The following is an 18,846-nucleotide window of genomic DNA, read 5'->3' as shown; positions in this document are numbered from 1 at the left end:
CCCTGCTTCAGCTCTCGCTGGTCAGGCTGCAGCAGCTGACCAGCACCGATTGTCCGGCACTCCCTAGTGAGATGACCCCAGTACCTCAGTTGAAAATGCAGAAATCACCGGTCTTCTGTGTCGCTCGCGCTGGGAGTTGGAGACTGGAGCTGTTCCTATTCGGCCTTCTTGCTCCGCCAGATTACACAAGTTTTAATGGGCATCTAAAGAAATTCCCCAGACCTCCATGAACAAGTTTTATTGGAGGTCTAAAGGAACTTCCCAAACCTCCATGATTTAGCAGAAGACAAGATAAGGGTAATTACCCCTGGCACCTGTACCCATTTAAATTAAGTAAATTTACTGAGTCTCCAGAGGAAGACCTTCAAGACTCAGACTTTAGTTATGGATTGGACAAAGTTAATCACTTATGTCTGGAGATGAATGCACACTTACCCACAGACAGACATACAGCTTAGAAGGTATATAAGCTCTGAAAAACTTTGTAATTTTGAGTTGGTCTGATGATATTTTCCTGGCCTTCTCCCTGTATCTGGTTATGGAAATAAACTCTCTTCTTCCCCAGTTCATCTGCATCTTATTATTGGGCCTCAACATTAAGCATCCTTACTCTCAATTTGGTCTGGGCACAATGATTCCTCTGAAACCTTTAAGGAAGAATCCTTCCTTGCCTCTTTCTAGCTTCTGGTGGTGGCCACCAATCCTTAGTGTTCCTTGGCTTGTGGCAGCATTAACTCCAATTAGAGGCCCACTCTCCTCTAGTATGACATCATTTTTACTTAACTAATTACACTTGTAACAAATTTGTTTCCAAAAAAGGTCATATTCTAAGAAACCAGGGGTTCAGGTTTTCATGTACATTTTTGGCAGGGGGTCACAATTTAATTTATAACAACAGTGTAATACATGTTAGAAAAAATATGAATACTCAGACATCAAGATTGAAAATAAGTTGCACTGTATTTCTGCAGAAAAACAGGGGGAGAATGCAGGATGTTTCCCCTCTACCTGAACTTCAAATGTTAGCATGCCTCAGAACTCAGCTCTTAGTCCTCATTTCATTCCTATCTATGCTCTTTCCCCAGGTAATCTCATTCTTAAATACCATCTCCATGCTGTTGATGACTCCCGGTCTGACATCTTTCTGTTCCATATGTCTAATTGTGTATTCAACTTCATTTTCTACTTGGATATCTAATAAGTTTCTTACACTAAAATTTTCAAAATAGTGATTTATTCTATCATTCTCAAAATAAAACAAACAGAAAAACAATAACAACAGCAAACACATGCACCTTGCACCTCTCCTGTATTTTTCTTTATTTAATGGGCTATTTCATCATTTTGTCCAACCACAAAACTCATTATCATTTCTTCCTGTCTTTCCCTTCTACTTATATTAAATTCATTCGAAAGACCTCATGACACCAGATGAAATTAAAATCCCTAAGCTTACTAATTCTCACCATTTCCATAGATCCACATTCTTGTTTGGTTTCTTAAAATATATTCCAAAATTTTCTACTTGTTTCTACCTTTTATGTATACCTTATTTATACTTATTTTATACATACATTTATTATTTATATATACTTTATATATACTTGTTTATACCCAAGTATAGACTCTAAACTTAGCCAATGAGATATGTTTAAAGCAGCACTCAAATAATATAATCCAATTTGCTATTTTTCTCTGACTTAACATTCAAATTAGGATAAACCCAAGCATCTTGCATTCTACAAGGTCTTATGTGATCTTGGAGCAAGTTTCTTCTCCAACCTCATTTCCAGCTACTCTCGCCCCAGTTCACTATACTCACTGCACACTGGCCTTGTGCTTCTTACTTTCCTAGGAAACTTGTACATGCTGTTCCCTCTATTCTGCAGATCATTTCTTGATTTGTTCCTGGTCATCATTCAAATTGCACCTCAAATGTACTCTTGAAAGTCTTACTCAACTGGTATGACTAAATTAGAATCCTCAAATCCTTTAACAATGCTAATTATTTTTTATCCATTTCACTGTTTTACTTTTCTCTAAAATATTTAACATTGTATGAAAATGTCTGAAGTGGATAGGAATTACCTTATTTTTGCTCCTTTTCTCTAGAATTTGAGTGCTGTGAGGACAATGATTTGTTTCATTAATAATTATACTTCCAGTCATTATCCCTTGCCACTGGCTCTATTGTTTGAGGAAATTAATTTTCTGGTTTCAAGATTATTTCACCTTAAGTACCTTATAAGAAAAATAAAATTCCAGGCGTGTTGGCTCACGCCTATAATCCCAGCACTTTGGGAGGTCGAGGCGGGCGGGTCACAAGGTCAGGAGATCGAGACCATGGTGAAACCCCGTCTCTACTAAAAATACAAAAAATTAGCCGGGCGTGGTGGCAGGCAACTGTAGTCCCAGCTACTCAGGAGGCTGAGGCAGAGGAATGGCTGATCCCGGGAGGCGGAGCTTGCAGTGAGTCGAGATCACGCCACTGCACTCCAGCCTAGGGCACAGAGAGAGACTCCGTCTGGAAAAAAAAAAAAAAAAAGAAAAGAAAATTATTTCTTCACCTAGATACTATAAGTATATTACTAATATATCTTCTATTCTGAAAGAGTTTTTATATTAATTTTATGTGTCAAATTTTGTTTCTGCTAAACGTTTTTCTCCTGTCTATGAATAGAAAACATTTAGAAATTGCATTCGTGCTAGTTTTGAATCTGACTTTGCTCTTTTCTGAATGTGTCACCTTGAGCAAGTCATTAAACCTGTTTGTGTCTTAGTTTTCTCATGTGTAAGATGGAGACAAAAGTAGTATTTACTTCTATAGATTACTTTTAAGGTTAAATGAGTGAACATCTGTGGAGCTTTTTGCTATAAGTACTCGGTGAAGTTGGCTGATTATTACTTTTAGTATGAAAATCATTAATTTATATGAAATTTTAAAATAAAATTCAAAGAACCTTTTCTATGAATTCAGATTTAATTGGGATTTCTCACGTTCTCATATCTTCTCTTTTAAATAAACTCAGTGTAAAAAAAGTTTTCTGTGAACTAGATAGGTGTCACTTTATGTGACAAAATAAACAACACTAACAGAAGTGATATTCACCAAAAAAAAGCAAAGCATGAGTCATCCATTTCAAGAGATAGAAAATTAGGATACATTAAGTATCAGTGCTTTCTAAAAATAGTAATAGCTAAGAAGAAAAGAAAATGAAGTTTTCTGAGAAAATTCTTCAATGCCTTACAACCCATAAACTTTCTAATCAGTAATTCTATTGGTAAGGGAAGAGCTTTTGTCTCTCCTTGTGGTTTTTGTTTTGTTTTGTTTTGTTTTGCCAATTCGCAACTAGGCTAGCATACAGTTTGAATTTTAGGTTGACCATATACTTCCCTCTCCCTCATATGCATGCAGTTTGACTTTGGAACTAATTGAACATTTGATATGTATATAAGTTTTGTTATTAAAAGTTGTGGAATGGAGAATGTTGAATGACAGGAGGTAAACCCTGGTTAGGAAAGAGCTCCTGAGGGAAAGTCTCACCTGCATAGTAAGAGACTTAATGAAGATCTTGTTTCATACTATAGGGGCAAAAGAGAGAGACAGCAAGGAGTGCAAGAAAGTGAGAGGAATAATAGGTAGAGAGATACGAGAGGAAGAGTGAAGAGAAATGTGAAACACAGTTTTGAATACATCAACTCCACCTTATTGTAATATGTGGTCAACAACTTAAAGACTGATTTATATTTCTCAGTGTAAATAATTTAAATGTTTCACTCATTCTCCAGTGAGGCTTTAGAGCAAAAATAAAAAATGCTATTGTTATTCTAATAAAATCTACTTAAGGGCACATGAGGAAGTGAAATAAACTTCCCTCTCAATATGTATTATCAAATGTGTTACAGACAAATTTTGAGAATTGTCTTGTTTCAATTAAGAAGAAAAGATGAAGAAAACAAACACACAAAATTTCCAGCTACACCTGTCATAATAATGATGCATAATATGCCAAATGTCTTCTAAAATTACCAGTTGTCTAATGAACTACAGCAAAAGTGAATTAAAAATGGATGAACTAAATTATAAATTGCAGTGTATCTCTGCATTGCCCTTTAAACAAAATAACTGTCCAAGTTACAAAACTGTTTAAACTGTTTATTTATAATTAGGAAGAAAATTCTTACAAAACATATTTATTTGTCTACATTGTATATTTCATAGATAAATATGGCCATACCATACAAATTATATTGCTTATAGTCTCACACTTTATAAAGTTTATCCTTTTCAGATGCTTGTCTCACAGAATTCAGTAAAATAAAGATATTCCAATATTCTGGTTTAAATATTAGGTAATTAGGTCTTGGTGTGTTTATATAACTTAAAATCAGATAAAAAATTTTAAGTTCTAGAACATAATCACAATTTTGTTTGGTTTTTCCCCATTAACTAGAGTCTCTGTGTGTGTGACTGAGAGAGAGAGAGAGAGACAGAGACAGAAAGAGAGAGAGAACCTGTTTTCATGTGTATAAAAGAGAGAGAAATAAATAATAAATTTTGGCTAACCTAAGAAGAGATGAGAATGATGATTATGGGCCCAATGATGACAAGAAGTAGAGTATGACTGAAATATTATGTAAATCTAAGTGGATGTACCCAGGCTGGATGGGCAATCTATTCTCAGAGAAGAAACTTACAATGTGCTACCCATCCTAACAAAATGGAGAAACAAATATCTTCTGTGCAAAGCAATGTCAGTCAGAAAATATACAGAAGACAAGGAGAATAACTTCTATCTCTGGAGTATGACGTACACAGATTAAGAATATAGTATGTGTTGATATACAGGTAGATAAAAAGCATTATTGGATTTGATATACAGATAGATTAAAACCATTCTTGGATCTGCAAGTGTTATCTTGCAGAGAATGTAAAGGCACATGCCAGGTAACAAGGTTAGTACCTACTCCAAGATATGTGTCCAGGTCATATTGGACTGCCCAGCCCATCAGAACCTGCAACTTAATAGTAGCTTATAAAGATATATCTTTTAATAAATTTATGTTGAGCTTCTATCTTCATTGTCATCATCACTGATTATGTAACAGTATGTAATAGAACACAGATGGTTCCTGCTCTTATAGAGTCCATATGCTTACTAAAAATGAAACCCAAACCAAAAAACACTAAACTGAAATTTATGCTGATTGTATTAGTTTGTCTCATATTGCTATGAAGAACTACTTGAAACTGGGTAATTTAAAAAGAAAAGAGTTTTAATTGGCTTACATTTCCACAAGCTTAACAGGAAGCATGTAGGAGACTTCAGGAAACTTAGAATCATTGTGGAAGGTGAATGGGAAGCAAACACCTTCTTCACATGGTGGCAGGAGAGAAAGCGAGAGCAAAGGGGAAAGCTTTACACACTTTTAAGCCATAAGAATTCGTAAGAACTTACTCACTATCATGACAACAGCATGAGGGGAATCCACCCCCATGATCCAATCACCTCTGATCAGGTTCCTACGCCAAAATTGGAGACTACAATTCAACATGTGATTTGGGTGTAACAAGAGACCCAAACCATATCATTCTGCCCCTGGCACCTCTGAAATTTCATGTCCTTTTCACATTTTAAACCCAGGTATAACTTCCCAACAGTGCCTCAAAATCTTACCTCCTTCCAATACTAATCCAAAAGTCCAAGTCTAAAGTCTAACCTGAGGCAGGACAAGTCCCTTCTGACTATTAGCCTGTAAAATCAAAAACAAATTAGTTACTTCCAAGATACAATGGTGGTACAGGCATTGGGTAAATGCTACAGTTTCAAAAGAGAGAAATTAGCCAAAACAAAGGAGCTACAGGCTTCATGCAAGTCCAAAATCCAGCAGGGCAGTCATTAAACCTTAAAGCTACAAAATAATCTCCTTTGACTCCATGTCTCACATCCAGGCCACACTGATGCAAGGGATAATCTCTCAAAGCCTTGGGCCGCTTTGCCTCTGTGACTTTTCAGGGTACAGCATCTGCAGCTGCTTTCATGGGCTGCCATTGAGTGCCTGTGACTTTTCCAGGTGGATGGTGCAAGCTGTTGGTGGATCTACCATTCTGGGGTCTGGAGGATGGTGGCCCTTTTCTTACAGCTTCACTAAGCAGTGCCCCAGTGGGGACTGTGTGTAGGGCTCCTAACCTCACATTTTCTCTCTGCACTACCCTAGCAGAGGTTCTCCATGAGTGCTCCACCCCTGCAGGAGACTTCTGCCTGAACATACAGGCATTTCCATACATCCTCTGAAATCTAGTCGGAGGTTCCCAAACCTCAACTCTTACCTTCTCTGCACCCACAGACTCAACACCACATGGAAGCTGCCAAAGCTTATGGCTTGCCCCCTCTGGAGCAACAGCTAGAGCTGTACCTTGGCCCCTTTCAGCCATGGCTAGAGCTGGAGCAGCTGGAACACAGGGTGCCATGTCCTGTTGCTGCAGAGCATCAGAGCCCTAACCTTGGCCCATGAAACCATTGTTTCTCCCGAGGCCTTCTAGGCCTATGATGGGAGGTGCTGACATAAGGGTCTCTGAAATGTCCTGGAGGCATTTTCCCCATTGTTTATGCTATTAACATTCAGCTCCTCTTTACTTATGCAAATTTCTGCAGCCAGCTTGAGTCCCTTCCTAGAAAATGGGATTTACTTTTCTAGTGCATGGTCACAATGCAAAAGTTTAAAACTTTTATGCCATGCTTCCCTTTTAAATACTATTTCCAGCTTCAGATTATTTATTTGTTCATGTATATGAGTATACACTTTTAGAAACAGCCAGGTCACCTCTTGAATACTTTACTGCTTAAAAATTTCTTCCACCAGATACCCTAAATCATTTCTCTCAAGTTCAAAGTTCCACAGATTTCTAGGCCAGGGGCAAAATGCCACCAGTCTGCTTGTTAAAAGCAAAGCAAGAGTGACCTTTATTTCAGTTCCCAATAAGTTCCCCATCTCCATCTGAGACTTCTTCAGCCTGGACTTCATTGTTCTTGTCATTATCAGCATTTTGGTCACAACCATTCAACAAGTCTCCAGGAAGTTTTAAACTTTCTCCCCTCTTCCTGTCTTTTTCTCAGCATTCCAGCTGTTCCCACCTCTGCCCATTACCCAGTTCCAAAGTTGCTTCCATATTTTCAGGTATCTTTATAGCATTACCCCACTCCTGGTACCAATTTTCTGTGTAGTTTGTTCTCATACTGTTATAAAAAACTACTTGAGAGTTGGTAATTTATGAAGAAAAGATGCCAAATTGGCTCACGGTTCTGCAGGCTTAATAGGAAGCATAACTAGGAGGCCCCAGGAAACTTATAATCATGGCATAGGCCAAAGGGGTGTAAAGCACTTTCTTTACATGGTGGCAGGACAGACAAAGTGAGAGAATGAAAGGGAAGGGCTACACACTTTTAAACCATCAGATTTTGTGAGAACTCACTCACTATCACAAGAACTACATGGGAGAAACCTGCCCTCATGATCAAATCACCTCTCCCACTACGTCCTTCCTCCAACACTGGGGATTATGATTCAACATGAGACTTGGGTAGGAACAATGAGCCAACACACACCACTTACATAAATGCAAGTTTTTGAACTAAGGTTTCTAAGAACAAAGAAATTAAAATCTAATATCTTAATCTATATACTATCACTGGTTTTTTTGTTGTAAATAATGTTATTCAGTTAACTGCTATGGTTAGGATGCTTTTGGTTTCAAGATAAAGAAGAATAAAAGCTTAAACAGTAAGACTTTTTAATTATCTTACTTAATGAGATGCCTGGATATAGACAATTTCAGGATTTGTTCAGCTATCTTTTACATGAGAATAGATACTTCTTTTATTCTGCAGTCCTCACCACATTGGCTTTTTCTACCCGCACTCAGTATTGTATGTTTTCAGATGGCTCTATTGCATATCCTCCCACAAGCACACTTCAAGAGAGAAAATGTGAAACATAAATATGACTGGTACTTTCATGTGCTACACTCCTTTAATATAGGAGCAAAATTGCTTGCAGAATCCTCTGGCTGACTTATTCTGATGTATCTGTGAATGGAATGGAGGCAGGTAGCTACCCCTTAATTCAGAATAACTGAAAAACTAGCATCTTGCATTGAATCCTTTATGGTTAGAAGTAGGAAAAAACCAAGACAGTTGAAAATATCTGTTTGGATGACAATTCTATTAATCATTATTGCAGTTCATCAATACTCTGGTACTCTTCCTTCCTGGACTTTATCCCCTGCAAGTTAGGCAACATGACTTACTTTATCAAATAAAATATTAGCCTAGTGATGTGTGGGTGTGACCTATAAATTGAAACAATAAGAATTGCTAGGAAATCCTCTATGTCCTTTTCCATTGGCTATAGATATTCAGTGTTTGAACTGCATTTGAGATTGAGAGGAAATTGAGATATTAAGGTTGCTTCTTACTGTATCATAATCCAGCATACCTTGACTGATTCAGAAATTTCTCTAACAGCAATGATACTAGTGGCCTGCGGGAGGTTCCCAAATTGAAGTGGAACCTCGACCCCAGCTAGTATTCAGGGTCTTGACACCATCTCAAGAAGTAATTTAAGGATAGTCATAAAATAAAGTATATATATTTATTGCAAAGTGAAAAGTATACACCAAAGAAAGGGTATTGCAGACATACTCAAAAGAGAGTTGCACCCAAGGTGGTTTGAGGTTGTTACCTTTATGGGTTTCTTTAACCGAGGCATGAAATATTCATGAAAATTCCTCGAGAAAGTAGAGATTTCTCAGAACTGTAGTGTTATTCACTTTTACACCAAATATGGTGTTTTTGGAGCAGTCATAGTGCTGTTGGGTGTGTGATTCAGTATGCTAATGAGTATATAATTAGGTCCTAGGTGAAACCCAAGTCAAATTCAGTACCACGCTGGGTCTAGTCAATCTTAGCCAGCTTGGTTCACACCCTGTTTTGGAAGGTCTTATCAGTCCATAGCCTCTGCAGCTATTTCAACAGCTTCTTTTTGTTTATTCATGTGAAATTGCTGCCTGAAATTTTCTATTCTCTTGTGACCAGTCTGTATTATTCCTGTCTCAGCAAGAAAAAAAAAAAATTAAAATATGTGGTTTTACTTAAATGGCAGGCAGTGGGTAGTAAGGCAACTGTTAGAGGGTGGACAGATGGAGACCCATTTCATGTAGTGGCCAAATTCTGGTAAAACAGTAACTCAGAAGGCAGATCATATAATAATGGACATGAAGTCTCAGAGGAACAAGTCGGGAAAACAAGTGTTAGCAGTTGTGTGTGGGTTTTTGTTGGCTGGTTTTGGTAAGGTATTTTAAAAAGGCAACAAGTTCAGAAAAGAAATGATAGTCTTGCAAACACAGATAAAAGGGCATTGAATTCAGAAATTCAGGGCCTTGAATGTTAGAAAAGCTGTACACATTTCAGAACCAAACGATGGAAGATAAAAGTGAGAAGCCTTTGAGCAACAAAGGCTAATTTAAAATCAGCCATCAGGCATGTGTAAAATTAAACATATAGGTGTCCCATCATGCTTATCAATATATGAACAGATTGAGGGTGTCAAAGACATATCCAGACTTAATAAAGACAGACTTTACTCAAATAGACTTGTAGTAGAGAAAACTTTTTATTTCAGAAATCTGCATAAGTTACACAAGGAAACAGAAAAAGACTTTTCTTTCATCGGGAAAGGTCACCAGAGTCAGCAGAAATTTTTAAGGGGAAATTAGGTAAGAAAGTATGGATGAGCAGACAGCATAAGCAGAGTGAAAGAAAGTATGGATGAGCAGACAGCATAAGCAGAGTGAAAGAAAGTATGGATGAGCAGACAGCATAAGCAGAGTGATCTGACAGGAAGCATGCCTCCCAGTGGTCAGCTGACTCTCAGGAAACACTAATAAGAGGGGAATGTTCTGCATTTTAATGCTTGCTCAAGCTTGGGGGCAACCCCAAATTCAACGGCCTGTGGGAAAGAGATAAGCTTTTCCAAATTTTAGTCAAGACATGGCCAAGGGTAAGAAATGAGCAATTGTGAACATAGGTCAGTCCCTCCCTGCTTACCCGCACCCCCGCCTCCCCATTGTTTAAGACAAACTGCCTTTGTCTTTAAACACTACTAAGGATGGAATAGGAATCATGAACTGAGACTGGTCAAAGTAGTTTTTAGGGGTTGAGCGAGCCTTCACATTCTTGTTGGCATTAAGGGACTAGCTGTATCATCTGCCAACTTGTAGTTTGACTGTTGTTGAAGGGTCTTAGAGATCAGGTTTTTAATGAGAGCTATGGCTAGGAATATTGTAGAAAAATAACTATTAAACATGAAATAGAGGAGCAATGCCAAGGTTTGCGGTTCAGATGGTGGCAGTTAAGGAGATTCTAGGACATTGAAAATATCCTTAAATAGTGGGTAGTTTGATGAATTTCCAAGTTTGTGGTCTCAATATTTTTCGTTTTAGCATGTGTATTAGAGAGGTTTCAGGGAACATATGCACAAGAATTGAGAAGCCAGAATCATGCCCAAATCTAGATCATTATAGACAGCCATTCACTGGAGTTTCTGGAGTACTTTGGCAATGATGTTGGTGGCTTTGATAAGACTTTCTGCAGTCTTGGTTATTTCAGGAGCAAACAACTGAATATGTACAAATTCCAGCAAACTTCCTGACCAGTCCACAGCAATTGTAGGCAGAAAGTTTGCTCATATGTGAACTGCTGCAGTAGTCTTTTAAGTTTACTCTCAATCTCTTATCCTCTTGTTCCAAGGCTTCTTAAGAACCTGGAGAAAAAAAATAAATAAATAAAGGTCATAGCCTCCTTCTAGGATTGGGATTCTGTACCTAACCTTGCAGCTATAATATGGTTTACAGATATTTTTGATTGTCCAATGCCTAGGAAATGTAGTAGATTAGTTAAAGTGAGAAAAGAAAGCAATTTAGTTAAAAGTCTGATAATGGCTAGTAAGATTAGCCAGAAAACAGGATCTAGTGCAATTGTCGAGCAGACATCAGTAAGCACCATTACCTTAATACAATGTGTTTCATTAGGGACTGAACAGGATTCACAGGTGTGACTGTCCCATGGATTTGTACCTTAGAGCTCACATGAGCTGTTTTGATAAGGATGTTATTCTGTCCAAATGGGAAATTTTCAGATTGAGGAAAGTCATGTTTGTTGTTCACAAGACAGTCCCAATCGTACCAGGCACAATTATGCTTAGGATCACCAGGATTATCTTTAAGATTCATATAACAAGGCAATGTACTCTTATCACCCATAATAATACTGTAGTATTTGTATTGATGGAAAAGTAGGGGCAATTGCAAATAATTAAACCCATGAAAAGGCCTTTGGTGATGTTGTGGTGGAAGTATAGATTGCCCTATTGAAAACTGTTGATACTGAAGAAGACTCCTTTTGAAGTCTAAAGGAAGAAGCTAAAGGGCTCCAAAGTGATAATATAAAAAATAGAGGATTATCTTGCTAGGACTTCTGTGACAAAATGCTGCATAATGAGTGCCTTAACCAACAGAAATTTATTTTCTCACAGGTCTAGAGACTAGAAGTCTGAGATCAGAATGTTGGCAGAGTTGGTTTCTTCTTAGGACCATGAAAGAAATATCTGTTCCAGGCTTCTCTCCTAGGTTTATAGATGCTGTCTTCTCCCTGTGTCTTCACATAGTCTTTCCTCTGCACATATCCCTGTCCAACTTTCCTCTCTTATAAAGATACCAGTCACAGTGTATTCGGGTCCATTTCACAACTTTATTTTCACTTAATTACTTCTGTAAAAATTCTATAATATCTTCATGTACAATCATACTCTAAAATGCTGAGAGTTAGAACGTCAGCATGTGAATTTTTGGAACAGAGTAAAATTCAGCCCATAATAAATGCCCGTAAGCCTAATAGTGGTATAGGAATTTGGAATAAACTAGAGGCTTCCAAAGGAAAAAAGAGTATATAATCAGCAATTAAAAGTAAGGTTTTGAGATTGTGCTACACATGGAGTAAAAGAATACTCATAGATTCTGGGGTTCTTACGGAGTACTGAGATGGAATAATTATTAAAGAAGCTTTTGTGAAGAGGAGAAGGAAATACTACAAGGACTCATTATGAAAGTCTGCAGTTACAATGAGGAAAGTTATATGGACAGCAAAGGTGACAATGGAGGAACATAGGAGAAAGAAAATGGTAAAAATATATGTATAGGAAGGAAAATCTCAGTGTTTTGTTCCAATGTTGTTGGTAGAGCTACATTGGTAAAGCTGTCATCTGCTTGGTGGGAAGTTATTGGGAAAGCTGTCTAATTTGTTGTGTAGACATTGTATTCTAGAAGTCTGAAAAAACAGAGCATGGATTAGCTTAAGATCTCCAATTGAGTTGAACTTCCATTCAGAGTAGATTTTACATCCTTTTAGTTGAGAGCCATAAACTCAAGGTTGGAATTCCTGGAGTTCGCAAGAAGACTGTTTCAGATAGGAGTAAAACTTCCTCATCAATGTTGGCAGAAGACATGATTTAGTCTCTTTCTCCCATGTTGAATGATCTTGTAAAGGCCAGTGACTAAATTTCAGGTGAGAGAGCCAAGTGGCCATCTGGGTGTCTCCAAAGTACATCTGGGAAGGTAAAGCATCCAACTTGTTTCCAATTGTTCTTTCACATTAGGGGCTTTAAATGGGGAGATTCCAAGTTCTTTTGTTAGGGGCTCAGTTGGTAAGTGTAGTCAGTTTAAGATTTTTTCTGGTTGTTTGAAATTGGAATAGATTTGTAAGCTGGCAGGTAAATATATTGTCAGGCAGTGACTTTTTTTTTTTTGTTCTGGGGTTTTGTCATCCATGTGAGCTTCTACTTTAAGTATGAAGCTAAGGGGACAGACACTTGTGTCCATTTTTAGTTGGTGTCCTCAAAGTTGTTATAAATCCTCTCATTTTCCATACAATACTAAAATCATGTACTGTCCAAAAGCGTGTTTACTCTCTGTGTAGTTAAACGCCAAAAGCGTGTAACTCTTTTCTTTTAGCCAAAAATCAAGCTGTTAAGAGAGCTAAAAGTTTAGTGATCTGAGGTGCCTTGTGCCAGGTAGAAGTTTATGTTCTATGGAGTTTTAAAAATCGTAATGGCATAACTTGCCTGGATTTTTTTTTTCTGAGGGGCAGAGATATAAACCATCAGCACAGAAGACAAAGTCTGGATTTTTAAGGGGGATCTCTGAGTGGTCAATGTTGCTGAGGATTGAGGCTTGAATTTCATAATGCAATCATGTAATTTCTCTTCAGTCAGAAGAGGGAAGATAGTGGCAGGATTGAGATTTTGAGAGCAGTCGATGGTAATATAAGAAGAAGTGAAGAGAAGAATTTCATTAGAGGTGAAAATAAAAAATGCTGGGTGTTTTCCATTAGGATAAGGGCCAGAGCTGCATAAAATAAATAGATGTTCAAGATACAATCCAAAAGGTCAGCTGTGGTTTGAAGTAATTTTACAGTTGCTGCAACTGCTTTCAGGCAAGAAGGGAAACCTTGAGTTATAGTATCTAGGATGGGGTTAAAGTATCCCACTGGCCTCTCATTTTCATTATGTTTTTGAGATGTCTAAGGCATGTCCTTCTCTTTCATAAACACACAGGGAGAAAAGCAAAAGGAAGTTACGAAGGTTTAAAGTGGCATGGAGGAAAGAAAGGTCTTTAGAGATTCAAATTATTTTAAAGAAGGTGAGTCCCCCTGAGGTTGGGAGTTCGAGACCAGCCTGACCAATATGGAGAAACCCCTTCTCTACTAAAAATCCAAAATTAGCAGGGCATGGTGGTGCATGCCTGTAGTCCCAGCTACTTGGGAGGCTGAGGCAGGAGAATCACTTGAACCCGGGAGGCAGAGGTTGTGGTGAGCCGAGATGCCAACATCGTGCCATTGCACTCCAGCCTGGGCAGCAAGAATGAAACTCTTCCTCCCCTGACAAAAAAAAAAAAAAGCTGAGTCCCATTGTAGAGATTCAGATACAAGCTCTTCAGTCACACCATATAAAAGGAATGCTATAGCAGAAAAGCTAAGAATTTATTCTACAATAACTAAGCAGCCCCCCAAAGTCCTTCAACTATCCCTTGGTTTTGGGGCAAGGTATAGTTACAAAATGTCTTGATAAGATATGGGGATAAACATTTTTCCCTGAGGATAATCGTTGCTTAAACTGTACACTTGAGGGCACAGAAACAGAACTTTTGAGACCTTATGTCTCTTCCTAGCCAAGACTTTCAATAAGTACTGGGTATCTTGCAAAGAATTATTGAGTGCCTTAGAACAAAGATGAAAAGTATCTACATATTATATTCAGTACTAAAGTGCAAGGGAAGATCGAATTCTTTAAATTTGCAGTTATTGTCTGGGAAAATTAAGCGAGGGCTTCTATAAGTCCTGAAGCATAAGTAAGTAAGCATATTCTTGATCTTCTCATGTAAAAGAAAATAGGGAAATAGGCTAAAGGGGCTGTGAGAAGCAGAGCACAATGACAACAGCAAAATGAGTGGTGTTGGAAGGTATGGAAATAAGGATAACAATAGTGTATTTGAGACCAAAGGGAATCTTGATTTACATTCCTCTTTATGACTTGCAAATCTTGGACCAACTAGTGACAGTTTCTGCTTTTTTTTTTTTTAACAGGAAATTGGTGCATTGAGGGACTACAGGTAGAAATCATGAGTGCTTTGTCAGTTTGGATAGTAGGTTTTGAGACCTTCAGTTGCCTCGGATTGTAGAGGATTCTTACGAAGGGTGCATACTAGGGTCTCTCCTCACCTTTAAGGTATCCTACAGTTGTGCCCTACATCTGGCAAACCCATAGCAAAATTGAGCCAGGAAGGAATGTGATGAGGAATTTTGAATGTGGGGATTTTTAAGGGCTTGGGGAGCAGTGAACTGGGCAAGAAAACTGGGGTGATCTATCAGAGATATCAGAGGTTAAAGGCAAATTGAAGAAAAGTTCAGGACTTCAGGGTTAGTTCCTTAGGTGAACATAAAATATTAACATTCCAATGAGAGAGTAGATCTCTGATTAACAGATTAACAGGGGTTATAGAATTTAATAAAATGCTGTGTTTGGCATTATAGGATCCAGAAGACACAGAAGGGAACTTGGAAAGGAGAAAATCTTATAGTAAGTTGTCTAACTTAATCTCGCAGATAGTTTGTGCACTCTACTGTTTAGAGAAAATTTTGAACTGTTGGATTCAAGGGCTCGTAAGAGATGAACATATTTGGGGAGATCTCAAGAAATTTAGAGAGGTGATTATAGTTTCAAATTATACTTTGTGAAAATACCATTTTTGAAGAAATTAGACTGAACGAGTGCCCAGTGGCAGAGCATATAATCAGCAGGGGCAGAGGAGACAGAACGCCATGGAAGTGAGAATTACCCATGAGATTAGGCTGGTATACAGATAACCAAAGAGATCTCACAAAAAGCCAGAAAAAAACTAAGCACGTAGCAGAAAAAAGCTAAGAAGAGTCCTGCTCAACAACAGTCAGGGATTAAATCTCCACTTGGAAGGAACCAAGAAGACCTCTACCTAGGAAAGGTCTTGCCCAACAGAAATGAACTGGGAAGAGCCTCATTTAACAGTATAAAAATAACTTCTTATCCCGCTACAAAAGACAAATATCTGGAATACTGAATTAAGGTTTGCTACTCACCACCATAGATCCGGATTTGTCCAGCTAGGAAGGATGCACAGGGTCAGAGAAACCAGCATCAAAACCTCGGTGCAGATGGTATAGTCCAAGGGGCAATCAGCAATCAACCTGACTCAGCACCAGTCTCTGCCAAAGAAAAACTAATTCAGACTTAGGTAAGAAAGACTTTATTCAAAATAATTATTGTAATATTGAGAGTGCTCCAGTCTCAGAAATCTGCTAGTATCTCAAAATCAAACAGAACATGTCTTTCCTCTTATAGGAAAAAGTAACCAGGGAGAGCAAAAATTTTTAAGAGGAAATTGGGCAAGCAATGGGGAGTGAGTAGAAGGCATGACAGAGGAGTCTGATAGGCCAGTTCTCTTGATAGCTGTTAAAGAGAGTAAATTCTGCATTTTAGTCCTTGCTCAGGACTGAGTACAGGACAAATACAGGGGCCTGTGGGGAGAAGAGAAGCCTAACCAAAGTTTAATACAAGGCAAAGGGGGAAAAATGTGCAATTTTGAACTTTTGGTCGGGGTCTTAGAGTAAAGGGAACTAAAGATATAGTGGCTATAATTCCTTTAAATTAAAAAAGAAAGCTCAGGGAAAGGGGACAGAGGGAATAACTGTCCCACTTGAATAGAATTGGCTTAAACAGCTATAATTAAATCAGGAAAAGAGAAATGGGAGGAGGGATGAGAGAGTAAGAAAAGATAGCAGTCTGGAAGGAAATTGTAGTTAGTGATTGTTAATTCATGTATTTTGTCCATCACGATTTACCTATCAAAATTACCATTTAGTATTTAAAACTCTGTGCATATTTTATCTCATCTGGAAACCATTCCTTAAATTTAAGGATTAGCTTTTTTTCTTTCCATAGAACATTTATAACTGTGAATAATTCTGTCGCAGCATTTAAAATAATATATTATATTTACTGGGTTCCTTTGAATGAGAAATCTTTATTTTCTCAACTTTAATCACCAATTACATTGACATTCAATATATGCCAGTTATCATTGTTATTATTATTATATTTATTTATTTATTTTTTGAGATGGAGTCTTGCTCTGTCACCCAGGCTGGAGTGCAGTAGCATGATCTTGGCTCACTGCCAAGTTCTGCCTCTCGGGTTCATGCCATTCTCCTGCCTCAGTCTCCCGAGTAGCTGGGACTACAGGCACCCGCCACCACGTCTGGCTAACCTTTTTGTATTTTTTTAGTAGAGACGGGGTTTCACCGTGTTAGCCAGGATGGTCTCGATCTCCTGACCTCGTGATCCGCCCGTCTCGGCCTCCCAAAGTGCTGGGGTTACAGGCGTGAGCCACCTTGCCCAGCTGAGTTTTTGTTAGTTTTTATTGACATCCTTATATTATCTTTACAAAGTCTTTAGGAAATCATATTGTTATTGAAAATATCTGTACAGGGGAACACCATAGGAAAACGTTTTTATATACAGTATCAGGTAAGAAATATACTTTTAGCTCATGATTTTAATAAGGAAGATTTCTTTCTGGGTACTATATTTTAAATGTTAAAATCTACTAAAGCAATTACTCTATACTTTTGCTATTATCAAACCAAATGTAAGACAGTAGCCAGAGAACTATTTTTGGCACTAAAAAATCAAACTTTTTCTTTTGCAGAAATAACTCATTCTTGGCTCTAGTCTAGCCTGATGGCCTTTGTGAATGCTTGGTTACTTGCAGATGGATGCACAAAGAGAGCACATAAGTAGGCTGGTTTTAGCAGTTCAACTGTGGCCATTCCTTATCTAAGGTTTTCTTCCTTTACAAAGAGTTTCAAGGATTCTGGATCCTGTGCTTGTGAACCTACCAATGAGCACAAGGCTGAGCACAAAAGATAACACCAATGAATAGGTTTGGAATTGCAGAAATGATTGCAACTTTACTACTTATACCTAAGAGTTAAATCTATTCCCAAATATCTATACTTTACATGGGGCATAAATTACTATGGATGAGGTTTTGTAAGTTCAAGCCTAGTAGCCCATCAAGAACTTATAGATTTTTCCTTTTATCCTTATATTATGCCTATATGACAGAGCTATAAATGATTATTAATAAATATTATTAATTTTAGATAAAATAAAATATTTTATTTTATTCCATCTGAATAAATGTAGCATATGGGACTATATTATTAGATGCTATTTTCCTTTTTGCCCATCACTGTAAGTTTTGCTTCTGTAGGCTTTTCCTCCTAATTCCTCTTCCTTAAAGGGACACTTTGAAAATTAGTTCTGTTTCTGTAAATACAATTTAGATTCCTTAGGGAGCAAACACAAGGAAAATGAAAAGTATAATATGTTTATTCAATAAATTGCTGTATTAAATCATAATATACAGAGATGTTTATTGAGTTTGCAAAGTATAGAAATCACAAATATATCATCTTAAAATGAAATATTATAAAACGATTTAGGAGGAAATTGGCTACCATTAATATTAACTTTTAAATCCTCTACCTTTAGCAGATGTCCATTTATATTTGCAATTCCAGTAATATAACTTACATTCAATTTATTATATCTGAATTTTGTTATATTGGTTATTTCCCTTAATAAACATTATATAGGGAGTAATATTTCTTTCTTTTCACAAACACAATTATTATAATTTTTTAGCTTTATAGACACTTCCAATTTATGATACCTGACTAAATAGAATGGGTTCCCTTACTCCTCAAATTGAAATTATAGAATAAATTTAAGTATGCACTGTAGCATTAAAAAACTGAATATTATCATGAGCAAACCATAGACATGATAATTTTTCCATACATAAAACTATAGAATCAGATAAAATAAACCCAATAGAGCTGATTAATTTACAGCCTCATGTTATCCAAAGACCTCAGATTAAAGTTGTGTGTATCCTGAGCAGTGGCTAGAACAACTCAGGGTCTGAGATGGGACATGGGCCCTGGAGTAGTAGTGCAATTACTCAGCTAATTAATTAAATGGCTTTAAAGTAACTGATTCAGACTCTACTCTTAGAATTTCCAGTACCCAGTGTTTTCTACAGGGCTGAAGCCCCAAGTGCTAATGCTACAAGCTACTTCCTAAAGAGACAATTTCATTTCATTTATTTATTTATTTATTTATTTATATATTTAT

General features: G+C 37.3%; 2 long non-coding RNA genes across 3 annotated transcripts in view; one reads left to right on the top strand and one right to left on the bottom strand.

The window, feature by feature from the left end:
* Positions 1 to 9,745: 9,745 nt before the first annotated feature.
* LOC108526427 (uncharacterized) overlaps positions 9,746 to 18,846 on the bottom strand; it is a 76,405-nt gene continuing 67,304 nt past the window's right edge. For both annotated transcript variants that reach the window (XR_001884522.1, XR_001884523.1), the window contains exons 5-6: positions 15,726 to 15,851; positions 9,746 to 10,821 (exon numbers count right to left, since the gene is read on the bottom strand). This is a non-coding gene — a long non-coding RNA (uncharacterized LOC108526427). The remainder of the gene's footprint in view (positions 10,822 to 15,725; positions 15,852 to 18,846) is intronic.
* LOC108526428 (uncharacterized) lies at positions 13,668 to 17,573 on the top strand. The gene is made up of 4 exons (XR_001884524.1): positions 13,668 to 13,753; positions 15,144 to 15,189; positions 15,734 to 15,880; positions 17,354 to 17,573. It is a non-coding gene; the product is annotated as an uncharacterized LOC108526428 (long non-coding RNA).

Source organism: Rhinopithecus bieti, unplaced genomic scaffold (assembly GCF_001698545.2).
Source record: "Rhinopithecus bieti isolate Rb0 unplaced genomic scaffold, ASM169854v2 scaffold_3067, whole genome shotgun sequence".
NCBI lineage: Eukaryota > Metazoa > Chordata > Mammalia > Primates > Cercopithecidae > Rhinopithecus > Rhinopithecus bieti.
This window is presented reverse-complemented; position numbering and strand designations above follow the sequence as displayed.